The following is a 6,692-nucleotide window of genomic DNA, read 5'->3' on the forward strand; positions in this document are numbered from 1 at the left end:
TACAATTGGGCTTCGGCCCAAATGAAAATCATAGTGCCAATTAACAGCCCAACCATCATCTGTTAGCAACCCAATTTTCATCAAATAAATAAAAGGTCGGTGTAAAGAGAAAAAAATAATAAAGGAATCTGATATTATGAGTGGGAGACAGAATGTCGACATATGTGTTTGGTTCTTCATCATCATCAATCTTAACACCATCTAACCCTAACCTCGTCTCTTACTTCCCCTTATAATTCAAGTGGCCTAAGTTATATCAATAACCTAATTCGGTGTCTGTGTGTATGTGATATCCTTTAGCTCCAACCGATAAAGCTTGCTCTAGTGGATCGATCTAGGTTTTTGATTCAACAATCATCAATCAGTTCGAAATAGAAGAGGGTAACTGAAATAATTTTCGAACAGAGGAGAAGTAATTCTTAACGAGTGGTGTTTGGTTTTGATGTCCGTTCGAATCAGGAAGAAGAATTTGACAGGGATTGTATCAATTATCATTACCATCAATCTAATCATGGAATGGGTTCATCAATTGATCAGGTAGGTAATCGTTTCTTTAATATTCTATTAATTTCTTTAATCCATCTATTTAATTTTCTGTATGCTTATTTGGTTGAACAAGAACAATAATTGATAATGATGTTCTTGGTGAGTTTGATGATGGTGATAAAAAAAATGATGAGGGTTAGTGGTGGTTTTACGGACTTAAACAGAAAAAGAATAGCATGGTAGTAGTAAGTTTGATGGTGTGCGTGAGAGTTGATTGAATAGAAATCGAATAGAAAGTTGTATCAAACAATTAATTCTGATAGATTTTGGGTCATAGAAACAGGAAACGAAAGAAATTAGCAGCTACAGAAGTAAGATTAGTGCAAGTTGGTTAACTAAATAGCTAACAGGAAAAAAAAAATAGGAAGGTGTAGCAGTAGCTGTCATGGTGATGGAGGTTTGTTTGAGCTGATCCAGGAATATAAATTTACAGTAATTAGTAGTGGTAACAAAACAGTAGTAGGTTCATTAATGAGGTGTTGTGGTTATATTTGATGAAGATAATAGATGGGTGTTGGTTTTCTCAACAGAAAACAATATCGAACACTAGTCTGCAGCATGTTGTAATCTTTGATGATGATGTGAAGAGGGAAGATGGTGCTGGTCTGTAGGTGATCTTCGTTGGTTGGGTCTTCGAACTGAACTGAAGTAGGAACAAAAGGCAGCATTAGTTGATGGTTGTGGTGATAATTTTGTTACTTCTCTTCCTCGATGCATATCTATGTACCTGTATATATTCTTTTGAGATAGGGAGAGACATGTGAGGGAGATAAAGAAAGATAGTGGAGACAACTTAGATAGTGATAGATAGGGATGGATGGGGATGGATAACAGAAAGAGAATTTCATTGTTTGAAATTGAGGGACGACAAGGTGTGTCATTCTTCACGGGTCGGGATTGCAAAAAAAAAAAAAAAAAAATTAATAATCAAAAGTGATGACTAAAGTTTCCACTCACAAGTCAATATTGTTGATTTATGTTAACAATATAGTAATTCTTTACTGTGGTAAAAGTCGAATTGTAAAACTTTATCATATAGTTTTATTTTATACATGTACTAGTCTAACATGAGTCTAAATATGTTTACTAACGAAATTTATTGTTGGTGTGTTAAGTTGCAGGGAAAAATCAAAGGTGTTGTCAAGGTGTTGTGGGTGTATTGGTGTTGGTTTCATAACTGTAAATCGACTCATGTGTTGATGGTTCTCAAAGTGTAAGTAGGAATGTATATGTTATCTCTTTATGTAATATGTATTTTAGATGGATAAATTTAGATAGATAGTGGAAGATATTGAAAACCAAATATATGTACTAGTAGCCAATCATTTAACAAGTGGGGTGTTTGATTGTTACTTTAAACAGAGAGCAACAGGTTGGTGGTGTTCTCGATTTTTACCAATGGTTTGTGAAGAAAAAGTGGTGGATGGAATATATGTATATTCATACTCATGTATGTATATAGAATAGTTTCATTGTTTGTTTCTTGAATATATGTATAAGGATATTATATATAGAATTTAGTTTAATCAGTGGTGACTTTGAGTGTTGAAGTATGAAAGGAGTCAAAGTTGGGGATATATTTGTCGACAAAGGGATCACAAAGTGGTAGTTGGTGCAAGTTTTCATTATTGATGCATGCATACAAGGGTATATATAATGATATTAATAATAATGTAATAATAATAATATCATAATTACAGATATTATCCAACATCCATCTCTATCTCATTTTCAAACCAAAAGGTTGATAATTGATGATGGTGAGTAGAAACCAAAATTAGAAATAGTCAAATAACAAAGTGGTGGGTTTGTTATATGTAAAGTTAAGCAAGTGGGTTATAGGTAGGTCGATTAACAAGAAGCAAGTATACTAGCTTTTGATTGATATGCATATGCATGTATGCAATATATACGTTTTATTTTATAATGTGTAAAGAATCAAATACAGTAACAATATTAATAATTTAGAATGTAAAATTAATAGATTTATTTAATGCATAAAGAATAAACCTTTTAAAACTTTTTTTTTTATATTTAACAACCATATATATAAATATATTTTAGTAATATGTTTTATTATATCATAATTTAGTTTACATAATAACTATATCACATAACAGTTTATTAATCTATTTCAAGTTATCCTATATATACATATCTAGTTACAAACAGTTGTTCGTGAATCGTCAGGAATGGTCGAAGTCAAATGAATGTACAAAAATAGTTCAAAAAATTTGAGACACAACATAACGAATTTTTCTTAACATATCGAAATCATATAAAGATTAAGTTTAAATTTGGTCGGAAATTGCCGGGTGGTCACAAGGTGGACATTTATCACACAATATCAAACACGTTAAGAGATTAATATATCACATAATATTTACATGTTAATAATATATAGTTTCCAATCAAAAAAAGTTAAGCAATCGTTTTTGAAGAAAAACACGGTCGAAGTCCAGACTCACTAATGCATCCTAACAAACTCGGTAAGACACACTAATGCAATTTTCTGGTTCTCTAAGACCAACGCTCTGATACCAACTGAAATGTCCCGTTCATATTGATTATAAACGTTCCATATTAATTGATTTCGTCGCGAGGTTTTGACCTCTATATGAGACGTTTTTCAAAGACTGCATTCATTTTTAAGACAACCATAACCTTTATTTTATCTATAAAGGTTTAAAAGCATTACGTAGATTATCAAATAATGATAATCTAAAATATACCGTTTACACACGACCATTACATAATGGTTTACAATAAGAATATGTTACATCAAAAATAAGTTTCTTGAATGCAGTTTTTACATAATATCATACAAGCATGGACTCCAAATCTTGTCCTTATTTTAGTATGCAACAGCGGAAGCTCTTAATAATCACCTGAGAATAAACATACTTAAAACGTCAACAAAAATGTTGGTGAGTTATAGGTTTAACCTATATATTATCAAATCATAATAATAGACCACAAGATTTCATATTTCAATATACATCCCATACATAGAGATAAAAATCATTCATATGGTGAACACCTGGTAACCGACATTAACAAGATGCATATAAGAATATCCCCTATCATTCCGGGAAATCCTTCGAACATGATAAAAACAACATCGAAGTACTAAAGCATCCGGTACTTTGGATGGGGTTCGTTAGGCCCAATAGATCTATCTTTAGGATTCGCGTCAATTAGTAGATCGGTTTACTAATTCTTAGGTTACCAAGCAAAAGGGGCATATTCGGCTTCGATCATCACCAATATAATGTAGTTTCATTTACTTGTGTCTATTTCGTAAAACATTTATAAAACTGCATGTATTCTTATCCCAAAATATTAGTTTTTAAAAGTGGGACTATAACTCACTTTCACAGATTTTTACTTCATCGGGAAGTAAGACTTGGCCACTGGTCGATTCACGAACCTATAACAAATATGTACATATATATCAAAGTATGTTCAAAATATATTTATAACATTTTTAATACGTTTTAATGTTTTAAGTTTATTAAGCCAGCTGTCCTCATTAGTAACCTACAACTAGTTGTCCACAATTAGATGTACAGAAATAAATCGATATATATTATCTTGAATCAATCCACGACCCAGTGTATACACGTCTCAGGCTAGATCACAACTCAAAGTATATATATTTTTGGAATCAACCTCAACCCTGTATAGCTAACTCCAACATTACTGCATATAGAGTGTCCATGGTTGTTCCAAATAATATATATACATGGGTCGATATGATATGTCAAAACATTTGTATACGTGTCTATGGTATCCCAAGATTACATAATATATTAGAATACATGTATAATACAATATAAGTTAGCTAGGATATGATTTGTATAGAATTGTTACAATATTTCCCGTTGCTACAACAATCAAAAAAATATCCAATCTTGTTTTACCCATAACTTCTTCTTTTTAAATCCGTTTTGAGTGAATCAAATTGCTATGGTTTCATATTGAACTCTATTTTATGAATCTAAATAGAAAAAGTATAGGTTTATAGTCGGAAATATAAGTTACAAGTCATTTTTGTAAGAGGTAGTCATTTCAGTCTAAAGAACGACGTCTTGATGACCATTTTGAAAAACATACTTCCACTTTGAGTTTAATCATGAATTTTGGATATAGTTTCATGTTCATAAGAAAAATCATTTTTCCAGAAGAACAACTTTTAAATCAAAGTTTATCATAGTTTTTAATTATCAAACCCAAAACAGCCCGCGGTGTTACTATGACGGCGTATGTCCGGTTTTACGGTGTTTTTCATGTTTCCAGGTTTTAAATCATTAAGTTAGCATATCATACAGATATAGGAAATATGTTTAGTTGATTTTAAAATTCAAGTTAGAAGGATTAACTTTTGTTTGCGAACAAGTTTAGAATTAACTAAACTATGTTCTAGTGATTTCAAGTTTAAACCTTCGAATAAGATAGCTTTATATGTATGAATCGAATGATGTTATGAACATAATTACTACCTCAAGTTTTGTGGATAAACCTACTGGAAAAGAGACAAATGGATCTAGCTTCAAAGGATCCTTGGATGGCTTGAAAGTTCTTGAAGCAGAATCATGACACGAAAACAAGTTCAAGTAAGATCATCACTCGAAATAAGATTGTTATAGTTATAGAAATTGAAAGAAAGTTTGAATATGAGTATTACCTTGTATTAGAAAGATATATTACTGTAAATAAGAAAGATTTCTTGAGGTTGGATGATCACTTTACAAGATTGGAAGTAAGCTAGTAAACTTGGAAATATTCTTGATTTTATGAAACTAGAACTTATAGAATTTATGAAGAACACTTAGAACTTGAAGATAGAACTTGAGAGAGATCAATTAGATGAAGAAAATTAAAGAATGAAAGTGTTTGTAGGTGTTTTTGGTCATTGGTATATGGATTAGATATAAAGGATGTGTAATTTTGTTTACATGTAAATAAGTCATGAATGATTACTAATATTTTTTGTAATTTTATGAGATATTTCATGCTAGTTGCCAAATGATGGTTCCCACATGTATTAGGTAACTCACATGGGCTGCTAAGAGCTGATCATTGGAGTGTATATACCAATAGTACATACATCTAAATGCTGTGTATTGTACGAGTACGAATACGGGTGCATACGAGTAGAATTGTTGATGAAACTGAACGAGGATGTAATTGTAAGCATTTTTGTTAAGTAGAAGTATTTTGATAAGTGTCTTGAAGTCTTTCAAAAGTGTATGAATACATATTAAAACACTACATGTATATACATTTTAACTGAGTCATTAAGTCATCGTTAGTCGTTACATGTAAATGTTGTTTTGAAACCTTTAGGTTAACGATCTTGTTAAATGTTGTTAACCCATTGTTTATTATATCTAAAGAGATGTTAAATTAATACGTTATCATGATATTATTATATATTAATATATCTTAGTATGATATATATACATTTAAATGTTGTTACAACGATAATCGTTACATATATGTCTCGTTTCAAAATCATTAAGTTAGTAGTCTTGTTTTTACATATGTAGTTCATTGTTAATACAATTAATGACATGTTTACTTATCATTTATCATGATTAAACATAGTGTATCAATATCTTAATATGATTCATATGTATTTAGTAAAACGTCGTTATAACGATAATCGTTATATATATATCGTTTCGAGTTTCTTAATTCAATAAACTCAATTTTATTTATATAACTCATTGTTAAAATACCTAATGAGATACTTACTTATCATAATATCATGTTAACTATATATATATATATATATATATATATATATATATATATATATATATATATATATATATATATCCATATACATGTCATCATATAGTTTTTACAAGTTTTAACGTTCGTGAATCACTAGTCAACTTGGGTGGTCAATTGTCTATATAAAACCTATTTCAATTAATCAAGTCTTAAAAAGTTTGATTGCTTAACATGTTGGAAACATTTAATCATGTAAATAACAATTTCATTTAATATAAATAAACATGGAAAAGTTCGGGTCACTACAGTACCTACCCGTTAAATAAATTTCGTCCCGAAATTTTAAGCAGTTGGAGGTGTTGACGTATCTTCTGGAAATAAGTGTGGGTATTTCTTCTTCATCT

This window comes from Rutidosis leptorrhynchoides, chromosome 6, assembly GCF_046630445.1.
Source record: "Rutidosis leptorrhynchoides isolate AG116_Rl617_1_P2 chromosome 6, CSIRO_AGI_Rlap_v1, whole genome shotgun sequence".
In the NCBI taxonomy this organism is placed as follows: Eukaryota; Viridiplantae; Streptophyta; class Magnoliopsida; order Asterales; family Asteraceae; genus Rutidosis; species Rutidosis leptorrhynchoides.